This window comes from Staurois parvus, unplaced genomic scaffold, assembly GCF_062004578.1.
Source record: "Staurois parvus isolate SC_StPar_1 unplaced genomic scaffold, SC_StPar_1.0 ptg000287l, whole genome shotgun sequence".
In the NCBI taxonomy this organism is placed as follows: domain Eukaryota; kingdom Metazoa; phylum Chordata; class Amphibia; order Anura; family Ranidae; genus Staurois; species Staurois parvus.
Genome location: NW_028318083.1, coordinates 3542652 through 3557504, shown reverse-complemented (window position 1 = coordinate 3557504; position 14853 = coordinate 3542652).

Sequence of the window (14853 nt, the reverse complement as noted above, 5' to 3'; positions counted from 1 at the left end):
CAATCATCCTGGTTGTGGATTAGAAATATCATCCTTTTGCTGTGATATTCATGCACAGTGCTGGATCAAGAAGCGGCTCAGGTGAATATTTATGGTGGGCAAGGGGGCTATTATTTTAAACTTTTATTCCTTAATGCAGAGAATATATTAAGGTATTTTTTTTTGTACATTTGCAACCACTTGAAGACAAAATTTGCGGTGATAAGGAGACCCTCCATCCATTACCCTTTTACCCTTTGGGAGAAGTCACAGGAAGTGACGAAACGTGTCAGAGTGGGGCCACCACACTTTGTTCCCTACTGCTCCAGGCCTTGATCCTATCCATGCCACTCTGCAGAATGTATCCTCCTGAGCAAGCCTGAGTCCAGCCTAGAGGCCTCCCCCCAGACCTAGGGGACCACTCCTAGGCACCGACAGTCTCCTCAGCACTCCATCTTCCACCCAACTCCTCTAGCAGCCTGACTCTCCAATATTTATAGGCCAATCCACCACTCTACCAGGGCCTCCAAACGTGGGATTGGCCAGACCCTCCATGAATATGCAGATTAGGCCTCCACCCCTTCCTTCTTACCGACTTCTGGAGGGTTCTATGGTCCTCCAGAGTCAAGAGGAAAAGATAGAGCCACAACCTGTTGAGTCATCCAGCTGACCTGCAATAACTCGACCTCAATAACATGACTCACCATGACTCACATACAATGATTTTGCCTATAATACTCTAGACTATTATAGTAGCACACTAAAGTGTGCTACATACAGATTACCTATAACTCACGGTAAGGAGAAATTCGTTAAAGCGAATTTCCAAGACAAACTCCACATCTGAAGAGGATGCAGACCAACCATTGGCTATAGCTCTTCCACACCTTAATAACCTCCCACAATATTATTTTAGGAGTAAAGAGAACTAGCTATTAGAGGCAGAAGACTTTCTGAGGCTATCAATCCGCACCACATTATCTGATTTCTGATTTAACTGTCTCAGCACATATCCTTCCAACAGGGCATTGCATATACACACTCCCATGCACAAGGTTGCCCCCTCAATCAGACTAAAAGAGGCAAGACTGCCGTACCAATTGTTTTAGAGTCCAAATTGTATTGTCTTTTTGAAATATAAAGGTTTTGTTGGTTTGTACCATTCCCCCACATCAGGTGTTAAGCAGCTGTTTGAGAGGAAAAAATGGCAGACTTTGAGGAGTTAGGGGATGCCTGAACTATAAAGCTTCTTTTTTCAAAGCATAAGATCTTAATAACCTGCTACTGAAAACTGCTTTGAAAGAAGAAACTGTTTTACCTTGTATTTTTATAGTAAAATACATGGTTCTGGACTGTAAAACTTGTTCTCTTTTAACTGCTGGATATTACAAAAGGTGCTTTTCTAAACCCTTCCATTGTCAGGAGTTATCTAACTAGAGTTACAATGTTCTAAAGCAGTGTTTCGCAACCTTTTTTCCGTCAATGCACCCTTCAAAATTATGCACATCTTGAGGCACCAAATACAAAAATGTAAAAAACTAAATAAATAGTATACATAACCACTTGAAGACCACATATTCTCTGGCACTTTTTGTTTTCACGTTTAACCACTTGCCTACCACCCTATAGCAGATATACAGGGCGGCCTGCCATTAGTTGAAGCAGAAGTCAATCACTGGGTTCCGGCCGGCTATTCTAGACTAGCACTCGGTGATCATCGGTGAAGCTGAGAGGGGGGAGATCTGTGTGTAAACAACACAGATTTCTCTCCTGTCAGCATGCATATGCTGCTTTCTCTGTCTCTGCACAGCACAGAGAAAGAAAGCAGCATGTCTCCCTAGTAAAACAGCACACAGTGTAAGCACAACACAACACACAGTTAACCTTTATTATTATGTATTAGCACTGATCACTCTATTAGTGTCACTGGAGATGTCAGTGGCCATTAGTCAGTTCCCACCCAAAGTCAGAATGCCCACCGCAGTCCCGCTATAAGTCGCTGATCGCCACCATTACTAGCATGATAAAAAAAAAAATATTCAGTATACAGTCAGGTCCATAAATATTGGTTCATGGACACAATTCTAACATTTTTGGCTCTATACACCACCACAATGGATTTGAAATGAAATGAACAAGATGTGCTTTAACTGCAGACTGTCAGCTTTAATTTGATATTTACATCCAAATCAGGTGAACGGTGTAGGAATTACAACAGTTTGCATATGTGCCCCCCACTTGTTAAGGGACCAAAAGTAATAGGACAGAATAATAATCATAAATCAAACTTTCACTTTTTAATACTTGGTTGCAAATCCTTTGCAGTCAATTACAGCCTGAAGTGTGGAACGCATAGACATCACCAGATGCTGGGTTTCATCCCTGGTGATGCTCTGCCAGGCCTCTACTGCAACTGTCTTCAGTTCCTGCTTGTTCTTGGGGCATTTTCCCTTCAGTTTTGTCTTCAGCAAGTGAAATGCATGCTCAATTGGATTCAGGTCAGGTGATTGACTTGGCCATTGCATAACATTCCAACATTCCACTTCTTTCCCTTAAAAAACTCTTTGGTTGCTTCTGCATTATGCTTTGGGTCATTGTCCATCTGCACTGTGAAGCGGCGTCCAATGAGTTGTGAAGCATTTGGCTGAATATGAGCAGATAATATTGCCCGAAACACTTCAGAATTCATCCTGCTGCTTTTGTCAGCAGTCACATCATCAATAAATACAAGAGAACCAGTTCCATTGGCAGCCATACATGCCCACGCCATGACACTACCACAACCATGCTTCACTGATGAGGTGGTATGCTTAGGATCATGAGCAGTTCCTTTCCTTCTCCATACTCTTCTCTTCCCATCACTCTGGTACAAGTTGATCTTGGTCTCATCTGTCCATAGGATGTTGTTTCAGAACTGTGAAGGCTTTTTTAGATGTCATTTGGCAAACTCTAATCTGGCCTTCCTGTTTTTTGAGGCTCACCAATGGTTTCCATCTTGTGGTGAACCCTCTGTTGAAGTCTTCTCTTGATTGTTGACTTTGACACACATACACCTACCTCCTGGAGAGTGTTCTTGATCTGGCCAACTGTTGTGAAGGGTGTTTTCTTCACCAGGGAAAGAATTCTTCGGTCATCCACCACAGTTGTTTTCCGTGGTCTTCCGGGTCTTTTGGTGTTGCTGAGCTCAATGGTGCGTTCCTTCTTTTTAAGAATGTTCTAAACAGTTGTTTTGGCCATGCCTAATGTTTTTGCTATCTCTCTGATGGGTTTGTTTTGTTTTTTCAGCCTAATGATGGCTTGCTTCACTGATAGTGACAGCTCTTTGGATCTCATCTTGAGAGTTGACAGCAACAGATTCCAAATGCAAATAGCACACTTGAAATGAACTCTGGACCTTTTATCTGCTCATTGTAATTGGGATAATGAGGGAATAACACACCCCTGGCCATGGAACAGCTGAGAAGCCAATTGTCCCATTACTTTTGGTCCCTTAACAAGTAGGAGGCACATATGCAAACTGTTGTAATTCCTACACCGTTCACCTGATTTGGATGTAAATACCCTCAAATTAAAGCTGACAGTCTGCAGTTAAAGCTCATCCTGTTCCTTTCATTTCAAATCCATTGTGGTGGTGTATAGAGCCAAAAATGTTAGAATTGTGTTGATGTCCCAATATTTATGGACCTGACTGTATATACCACCATTTGTAGATGCTATAACTTTCACATAAACCAATTAATTTACACGTATTTGGATTTTTTTTTTAGTAAAGGCATGTAGCAGAATACATTTTGGCCTAAATTTATGAAGAAATTTTATTTTTTAAATTTTTTTTATTGGATATGTTTATATCATTTTTTTATAAAAATTAACGGTCTTTTTTTGTTTATAATGCAAAGAAAAAAAATGCAGAGATGATCAAATACCACCGAAAGAAAGCTCTATTTGTGAGAAAAAAATTATTTCATTTATGTACTGTATAGCGTTGCTTGACCATGCAATTGTCAGTTAAAGTACCACAGTGCTGTATCGCAAAAAATGGCCTGGTTATGGGGGGGGGGTAAATCCTACGGAGGGCAAGTGGATAAATCAATATTTTTTCCTAGAAAATTACTTATTACTTTCAAACTTTATATATATATATATATATATATATATATATATATATATATATATTTTTTTTAAGACCCTAGAGAATGAAATGGCAATCGTTGCAATTTTTTATCTTACATAGTATTTGCGCAGTGGTTTTTCAAATGCAATTTTTTTGGAAAAAATATACTTCAATGCATTAAAAAAAACAAAACACAATATATATACCCAGAATTTTTTTTAAATATGAAAGATGATGTTACAGCTAGTAAATAGATACCTCATGCTTTAAAATTGCACACTCTCGTGGAATGGCAACAAATTACGATACATAAAAATTTCCATAGGAGATGCTTTAAAAAAATTTACAGGTTACCTGTTTAGAGTTACAGAGCACTAGAATTATTGCTCTCACTCTAGCGTTTGCAGCGATACCTCACATGTGTGCTTCAAACAGCGTGCTTGTCACTTCTGCACATGAGCACAGAGGGATGAGGGTGCTTTCAACTTTTTTTTATTATTTATTTGATTTTTTTATTTTTACACTGTCCCTTTATTTATTCATTTATTTATTATCACTTTTATTCCTTTTACAAGAAATACGAATGAAAGACCCTCTTTAAGGAGAGATCTGGGATGAAAAAGACCCCAAATCTCTTCTTTACCTTTAAAAGCAAAAGATTAAAAAAAAACAAATGTTGATCTTTTGCTTTGAAAATTTTTTTCTTACATCCGCCCTGGACTGGATGTGACATCATGACTTTGTTCCAGCCCTCCAAGGTCATAGAGGCTATCAGAGATGATTGAGTATCTCATCGCCAGTTGCACCGTCATATTGTTTCTTGGGTGAGCCGGTTGAAACAGTAAGCTCAAGAAACACCAGCCAGCTGTGGGAGGGGACGCCCCCCCCTCTCGCCGCTCACCTGTGTTTCTCGGGCTTACCAGTTCAACCGGGGTGCCTGAGAAACGATCTGACTGAAACCGATCCAGTGGCTAATAAGCCACTCGGACTGCTTCCATGAGAAAGGAGTCTGCCAGCTGAAAAAAAAGATACCCAGGTTATGGCTAAAATCTTCTGCCATAACAATAGTGAACCACTTGCAACTTGCAACTTATATGTACGTATTGTGGTCAACAAGTGGATAATGCAGCAACATCCACACACACAGGACACCCAACATTAGGGGTGATTTATTCTTCCAAAGCAAATACTGTATATCTTTGCACAATGGTACTGACTAGTATTCCAGCATTCTCCCTCACTCAGCTAATGTGAAGGAGTGGGGCTGGGAAGGACCAAACAATGATGCTGTGCAGGCGCTTGCCTTCTCCCTATAAACAGATGACATCATTTGTTGTTAGGACACTGGCGACTAAAAGGTTGCAATAGTACATAAATGAAAATCTGTGGCTTTGTGTAACTAAAACACAAGCTTCATCATCCTGTTGATTTGTATATAGGTTTTGGGTAATTTTTAGATATTTTGCCAAGGCAGCCCCGAAGAAACCTGACGGTACCCTGGTTGAAAAAGGCTGTTCTAATGTGGCAGCACCCAAATATTGCAGAGTTCCCCTTTAAACTTTAACATTTCTAACAGCCTCTGTTTGCAAGGTCATCAGCTCACTTCCCCCTCCCTTATTTCCTGTGAAGTAATGTGTACTATTCTGTAGCTGGTACTCTTATTTTTAGCTGGAGATAAATTATCTAGCAAGGCCATATTTTGAATTGCTAAGAAAGTCTTTTGAATGTACAGAAAGTGAAAGAGGAAATATATGCATTGTGACATAATTGCTGATACGTATAGCTTATGAGATGCTTTTCAAGGCACTTAGCTTGCTGACATGAGTCCTTGCTAGGTCACTCAGCAATGATTAATAAAAGGTTTCTTTTCCTCAAGTTCGTGTCCGGAGTTTTACCTGGTATTCCCAATTTTGCTACTACACTAAAGCATAAACTCCATTTCATATTCTTTAATTGAACCAGCCCCTCCCATTAAAACCTTTTGGCTTTCTCCATGAAAACGTGGCTTAGTAAATACACCTCTAGCCTGACTCATGAAATAACCAGTCCAATTGTCCATCAGCTCATCCCCCCCCACAGCTATTATCTTTTGTATCACTCAACCCTTCCTCCTAGATTGTAAGCTCTAACGAGCAGGGCCCTGTTTCCTCTTGTACCAAATTGTATTGTAACTGTAATGTCTACCTTCATTTTGTAAAGCGCTGCGCAAACTGTTGGCGCAATATAAATCCTGTATAATAATAAACTATTGAGCACCACCACCTACCAGACCAGACTGTGCTAAATAGCTGTCGACATCATTCTTGTGGAGGCAATGAATGACAATGTCTTGTTAGCACTGGACGGAATCAACATGTTTCTTTTGGTCTTGTGATGTTTCTTTAATAACCTTTAATAATTATATTTCTGGACCCTTTTGACAGTTCACTAGATCTGCCCTGTACTCATTTTTACTGCATTGCATTTAAAATATTACAAGTTTACAGCAAGATGATATTGACACATGCATCTTTTATTTACACAGGTACCATATGGCATGTACACTTTCATTAATTTGAGGGTATGTCCAAACTGATCTTTGCTGCATCCTGCAATCACCTTGCAGTCTCAACATAGAAAATGATCTGTCGTTGTACCTGTATGTTTTTAGTGCATCCACTGCATGGCAAATCTCTAAGATGAGAGTACTGGCACGTAGACGTCTACTTTACAAGACCTGTAAAAAGCTGCATTGCTTATATAAAATCTCATATCATTAGTCTTCCTTAACACTTGTTTTATTTAAAATAATTCTGCTGCTCTGATCCTATGCCAAAGAAATATCGTATAAATCTAAACGTTTTCAAAGTGCTATGATAACTCATCCTTACATCCTAGCCTTTAAAGGCAGAAAAAAACAAAAAAAAGACATTCCCAGTAACAAAATCATTTAATGTATGAGGGCAGTTGCAAAACACACATCCCAATGATTTCTCTTGTCTAGATGCATCAAAGTAGATTGATAGGACAAATTGGGGACTTAAATGACAGGAATCTATAAGAGCAGTGATAACTTGTACAATGCAATGGCTATACATGAGGGCAGGATTAGTAAACAAGTTGGTATCTATGGATAGGGACAGATGTATGTTTTGTCATGCACTCGAATATTTAACTATTACTAGATTTTGTTGGATCTTAGTATAAAAGAACCCAATGCGCACACACCTGCTAAAGTATAGCTTCTATTGTTTCATTAAACATCATGCAGTGTATGTGTCAGTCAGGTGGGAGCTAAAACCAAAATGTGCACTATTTTTGTTCTGCTAGAACACAAGAAAGGATAGCTTTATAAGCAAAAATGTCCTAACTCTTCCACTAAATGGAGTCTAGAATAATTATCATAACTACTAATTCTGTCATTTTCATTTATATAGTTTAAATTTTGGTCAGATATGTTCAGGACTTTACTGGGACTTTGGTAATTTTAGGGTATTTATCGATAAAGTATATCTAAAGTGAAAGGTTTTTTTTTTGTTCTGGATACAGTGGTGAGAGTTTATAATCCTTGTTTATGGGGAGTCAAACTCTGACTTCATGGATGTGGTTTGAACTCTAGCTTACATACCATTTTGGGACTATTTAGCTCCTTTTATTGGCTGAAGCAGTTGACAAGACCGGCTTGCTTGAGAAAGTCGACGAAACAAAACATGATACTGGTCTTGTCACTCATTTTAGCCATTTTTATTGACCAATTATTTTGGAAGGACGTGACATGTATTGTTCTTCTGCAGTGCTTCCTGGACTTTGGTGACGTATTACCTTTATGTTTTTTTAAATGGCACACCAGGCACGTTAACGTGATATTTCTAATGTTAGCCAGATTGAAACAAATACCTTATTATTAGAGCCTGCTTGGAGTTGTTACGTTATTTGTTTGGTAGAGATTCTACGATGATCTAAAGGTGAAACTCGAAAAATTAGAATATGGTGCAAAAGTTCATTTATTTCAGTAATGCAACTTAAAAGGTGAAACTAATATATGAGATAGACTCATTACATGCAAAGCAAGATAGTTCAAGCCGTGATTTGTCATAATTGTGATGATTATGGCTTACAGCTCATGAAAACCCCAAATCCACAATCTCAGAAAATTAGAATATTGTGAAAAGGTGCAATATTCTAGGCTCAAAGTGTCCCACTCTAATCAGCTAATTAAGCCATAACACCTGCAAAGGGTTCCTGAGCCTTTAAATGGTCTCTCAGTCTGGTTCAGTAGGAATCACAATCATGGGAAAGACTGCTGACCTGACAGTTGTGCAGAAAACCATCATTGACACCCTCCATAAGGAGGGAAAGCCTCAAAAGGTAATTGCAAATGAAGTTGGATGTTCCCAAAGTGCTGTATCAAAGCACATTAATAGAAAGTTATGTGGAAGGGAAAAGTGTGGAAGGAAAAGGTGCACAAGCAGCAGGGATGACCGCAGCCTGGAGAGGATTGTCAGGAAAAGGCCATTCAAAAGTGTTGGGGACTTTTCACAAGGAGTGGACTGAGGCTGGAGTCAGTGCATCAAGAGCCACCACACACAGATCCTGGACATGGGCTTCAAATGTTGTATTCCTCTTGTCAAGCCGCTCCTGAACAACAAACAACGTCAGAAGCATCTTACCTGGGCTAAAGAAAAACAGACCTGGTCTGTTGCTCAGTGGTCCAAAGTCCTCTTTTCTGATGAGAGCAACTTTTGCATCTCATTTGGAAACCAAGGACCCAGAGTATGGAGGAAGAATGGAGAGGCACACACTGCAAGATACTTGAATTCCAGTGTGAAGTTTCCACAGTCTGTGTTGATTTGGGGAGCCATGTCATCTGCTGGTGTTGGTCCACTTTGCTTCATTAAGTCCAGGGTCAACACAGCTGTCTGCCAGGATACTTTGGAGCACCTCATGCTTCCTTCCACAGATGAGCTTTATGGGGATGCTGACTTCATTTTCCAGCAGGACTTGGCACCTGCCCACACAGCCAAAAGCACCAAAACCTGGTTCAATGACCGTGGGATTACTGTGCTTGATTAGCCAGCAAATTCACCTGACCTGAACCCCATAGAGAATCTATGAAGCATTGCCAAGAGAAAGATGAGAGACATGAGACCGAACAATGCAGAAGAGCTGAAGGCCGCTATTGAAGCATCCTGGTCTTCCATAACACCTCAGCAGTGCCACAGGCTGATAGCTTCCATGCCATGCCGCATTGAGGCAGTAATTGCTGCAAAAGGGGCCCAAACCAAGTACTGAGTACATATGCATGCTTATACATTTCAGAGGTCCGATATTGTTCTATGTACAATCCTTGTTTTATTGATTGCATGTACTATTCAAATTTTCTGAGATTGTGGATTTGGGGTTTTCATGAGCTGTAAGCCATAATCATCACAATTATGACAAATCACGGCTTGAACTATCTTGCTTTGCATGTAATGAGTCTATCTCATATATTAATTTCACCTTTTAAGTTGCATTACTGAAATAAATGAACTTTTGCACCATATTCTAATTTTTTGAGTTTCACCTGTAATTGGACCTTTTCCTTTGATGTGCTTGTCAATACAAGTGGAAGTCTTATATTTTCAGCAGATGGATTTTGCCTTTATATCACTACAGTAGTGATGGACCGAACACCCCCGTGTTCAGTTCGCAATTGAACATTCGAACCTCATGAATGTTCGACCGCAAACTTTAAACTTAATGCAAGTCTAAGGGACTCAAACTTGTAAATTCAAAAGTGCCCATTTTGAAGGCTTATATGCAGGTTATTTGCCATAAAAGGGGCACGGGGACTCAGGAACTGCCCTGAGGGACATGAATCAGTGAAAAAAAAATTAAAAAAGTACCGTTGCTAAAGGGGCAGTCAGGAAAAATTCCTTTAACTATCATGCCTGGAGGGTCCCCTTAAACTACCTGCAAAGTTGCACATCTAAACAATGTATAGAACCTCCAAAATTATGTGGATAGCGCCAAAACACTGTGATTACAAAAAATAAAAAATATATAAGAAATATAAAATATATAGCTGCAAAACCTAACCTTAAAGGTGCATATATCAGTGAAAAAATAGGTTTGTGCTCATACAACACAACTAAATATAAATATATACACAATATTTAAATATATAAATAATTAATTCATAGTGTCCAAAGATTGTGAAATATATATATATATATATATATATATATATATATGCAAAATAAAGTCCAAACACCAAAAAATTATCTTTTTCTTTGTGTTTTTAAATGCTAAATGTCTTCAAATCAATATCTCAGTGTCCATATAAATTCACCATGACAAAAAACCACCACCAGATAAACTGAATGAACTCACCAGAGCTATATGCTGATCAAATTATAAATCAGCATAAGTGCTTTCTGCTCTGGGAGCAATACTCTGCAGGGAAATTGTCAGCAACAACCATACGGTCTGGGAGCAATACTCTGCAGGAGGATACTCAGCAAATGTGGAATATTTCTTTATGGTCACCGCCTCTTCATATACTCATAGCAGTACTCGGGAATTAAGAGAAGAAAGCTCATGGTGCAGTATCATTAAAACAATTGTATTAAAATATATAACATTGCACTCACAATCAAAGGTGTCTCAGCCAACACCAGCAAAATCAGCGTTCTCAATATCAGAGATGAACCCAGCCTTCTCCGGCATACACAGACGCCGACAGCTTACGGAACGTCGTGACATCACATCCACAGGCTCTGCCCATAGGATATTTATTGTTTAAAGACACAAAGAAAAAGATAATTTTTTGGTGTTTGGACTTCATTTTGCACATATATATATTTATTTTTCGCAATCTGTGGACTTTGGAATTAATTATTTATATATTTAAATATTGTGGATATATTTCTATTTAGTTGTGTTGTATGAACGCAAACCTATTTTTTCACTAATGTATAGAACCTGCTGCAGCAGGACAGACATTTAAAAAAAATATATATTTTTATAATAAAAAAAGCAAAAAAAAGATTCCATCATTGTAATCCATTGTCAATCATGGTGTCCAGCATTGTCACCACGACGACGACTCACCAAAACGTAAAAAAAAACACAACACCTGCCAACCCGTCTGCACTTGCCAAGCACTCACCACAATCTGACATTTGCTGGTCAGATGGAAACAATTAGGTGGAGCTAGAGGTGATGTGACTGCTAGCTCCGCCCAATTGTGTTGTGATTGGCTAAAGCATTGCACCTGACGTGTGGTCGGGTGCATTGCTCTGGCCAATCACAATACACTGTGATAGCACAGTGCATTTGGTGCAGCTTTGCAAAGAGACCAATCAGCTTCCAGTTATTTTTTTTTGTCAAAGTTTATTTGAACAAGCTGAAGTTAGAAGTTGATTAGCCACCATGCACAGCTGCACCAGATTTTGCACTCTCCAGTTTTAGTAAATCAATGTCTACATGTCTTGCATGCAGTATCCACAGCTTGAATTTACTGAAGGACTGTCTGATTAATTCCAAGTTTCAAAATAATGATCACACTGAATGCTGACTTTCATTTCATGGTGGTATAACCTGGTGGATCCTTTATAAAGCCTTGGAGTTTCTAGTGTGTCTCTTCTTATGAAGGCTCCACTTGTATGGCAATTGATGAACTGGCTTAAATGCACTGGCTGTTTTGATTTATTATACATTGTATCCACCATTAAGGAATATATGGATTATGCTTTTCATCCATTTTTCCATCTGCTCTGGTGTTCTATATGGGCTCTTAGAAGGAAAGCTCTAACAAACAGGGCTCTCTGATTCCTTTTGTATTGAATCACACTGTAACTGTACTGTTTGCCTTTATTTTGCAAAGTGCTGTGTAAACTTTTGGCGCTATATAAATCCTGTATAACAATAATAATAATAATAATTATAATATCTGAGTTATACTTTTTTTGTTATTTAGTGGTGATTTACAATATAGCTAATGTTTTTTTATTTAATTGTTTTAAAGGTTTTGTCTTGTGGGCCGAGCTACACAATGGTTGTGATTCTTTTTAAATGGTTTTATTGTTTTTGTTGGGTGCTGCAAATTAGTTTTTTCTATTAAGCCTTGGTTCACACTTAATGTGACTTTGAAATTGCGCTATTTCACTTGAAGTAGCACAATTTTAAAGCCACAAATTAGTGCAATGTGTACCTCTGATTTCAAAGGCGCTGCGACTTCACTAAGAGAAGTCAATGCAAATTGCAATGAAATTGGAAAAAAGTAGTACAGTAACTATTTTTGAAATCATGCTACTTAAAAACGCACGGATTAAGACAGTGCCATAGAAATATATAAGATGTCGCACCTGAAGACGCGCCAGTGTGAACCAGAGCTGAATTAGGGAGTAGTATCTGAAGCTCTCTATTTTCCTTTTTCCATTAGGTTTATGATCCTTTTCAGGTTTTATATGCTGTCTAGGTCCCCATTAAAATAAAAGCAAACCATTTACCACTGAAAGGGGTGCTTACAATGATAAGCTTTTATTTATCAAGGTAAAACCTTTATCCCAAAAGGAAATGTTGCTTATAAAGTGTTACCTGTACTTAGCTGAGTTTGGCTTCAGATTGTTTAGTGTATCTAAATCTGCTAGTACATCTAACACTCTCCTCCCCCCCAAACTGACAATGCTGGTATCCAAAGTTGTCTCTGTTGCTTCTCCGTCCAGAATGTAGGCACACTAAGACAGGAAATGTATTACTGGCCAGAACACTGGGTAAAAACAGAGAAAGAAATGTCTAAAAAAAAAAAATGAATGCAGCCACCACATCTAATGATTTGTACGCTGCAATATACTGCATTCATGGTTATTGGGTTTATTGCCACTTTAAATATATTTAAATGCATTTATATTGAACATTTGTACATTTTACATTTGCTAAAGTGATTGCAGGTATACAAAGCAGACACATAAAATCAGATACCTTTCAGCGTGCCTTGAGAGCCCTTGAAACGAGGACATTCTATTGTACAGATATAGACATATTTTCATATAGCTGCACCCAGAATTTCCGCTTCCCACCTTCCATGAGCCTACTCTTTTGGCTCAAGAAGTCAACTGAGTTAACCTTTGTAAGGTAATACAAATCATCATCATCATGCATACGCTACTGCATACGCATATACTACGCTTCTTCTGTGCTGTATCAAGAGCTACTAGACAGTTAAAGTGGTCCTAAAGCCTTTTGGGTTTTTACCTTAATGCATTCTCTGTCCAGGTTCCCTCCAGACTTTCTCCACCCCCCCCTTATACGTACCTGAGCCTGATCTTTATCCAGCACTGTGCAGAAGAGCAGTGACTCTCTCTTCTTTCTCCCTCCTCACAGGGCAGATTGATAGCAGCGGGAGCCATTGGCTCCCACTGCTGTCAATCAAATCCTTTGATGAGGGAGCAGGGTGGGGAAGCCTCACTGTCTGTATGCAGGCAGTGGGGTTCAGGACTGAGCCTGCACAAGTATGCTCCTTAGCAAGCAGCTCACTGAGGAGGTACTTAAAAGGGGGGAGGAGCCAGGAGAGCCGGTGGGGTACCCCAAAAGAGGAGGAACAGGGCTGCTCTGTGCAAAACCATTGCACAGAGCAGGTAAGTATGACATGTTTGTTATTTTTTTAAAAATATTTTTACCTTTACAATCACTAGAGGTTTTTACACAAAGCAGGTATGCAAAACATGATTAAAAAAATAAAGGTTTAGAATCACTTTAAGAGGCACCTTTTTTGATACAAAAAATTATTTATCCACCTTTACTATATTTGTTAATATTCAGGATAAAATGAATACTGTTGTACTGCCAGCAGCAGCCTACAATACTGATAATTAAAGCATTCTAGCATTTACTAGAATCACCAGATTGCCAGTCTTGGAGTAAATGAGTCAGACAGTGGGTATGACTGTATTACCCATTCCTGTGCTCTCTTAACATCAACATTATTTAGCCTAGTATCTATAGTTATGAAGGTGACATCTGGGCATGTGGGAGTAACTCTTGCCACATTAACTGCACAAATGTGATTAACAAAGCAGAACAAAATTCATGCTAAAAATATGATTAATCTTGCTGTTAAAGGCGTCACTGCACATCATTAACTGCGTTAAAGAAAATAAAATAATGTAAAACAGTGCTCCACAGTGCTGGAACTTTGATCATAAAAGCACAGCTGACTATGAGAAAAGTAACAAAAGTCAAATGAATTTCCTGCTCTCAATGGTAACCCACAAAGGATTAATGATAATAAATATTTGTTAAATAATATCATACCGTGCTTGTGTTTGTAAATCTGTGACACAAGCTTGCAAAACCATGAGAATTTTCAAGATTTCAGCATGATTGGCTCCTAAGATGTGATCTGATCTTCACCTAAGTCATGATAATAGATAGCCTTGCTTATCAAACAATATAGAAAACATTGGGACAATTAAACACACCATGGTGAGGCAGGCTAGAAAGAAAGAAAAAGAAGGAAAATTTCCTATCAAATACCGCAATTTTCCTTTCCTGATGGACTCCATGGCAGCATACGTATGGATTAGTCCCGACCTCTCCTCTCCTATAGGACCCCGATCCTATAAGTCTTTGCTCTTTGCCAGAGGCCATGTTCCATGACTAGCCTACTCATGGCATTGGGAGGGTACTCCTGTTGCCATGGAGTCCATCAGTAAGTATCTGATAGGAAATTTTACGTTTTCCTGACAGACTCCATGGCAGCACACGTATGGGAAATAACTAGCCATACACACACG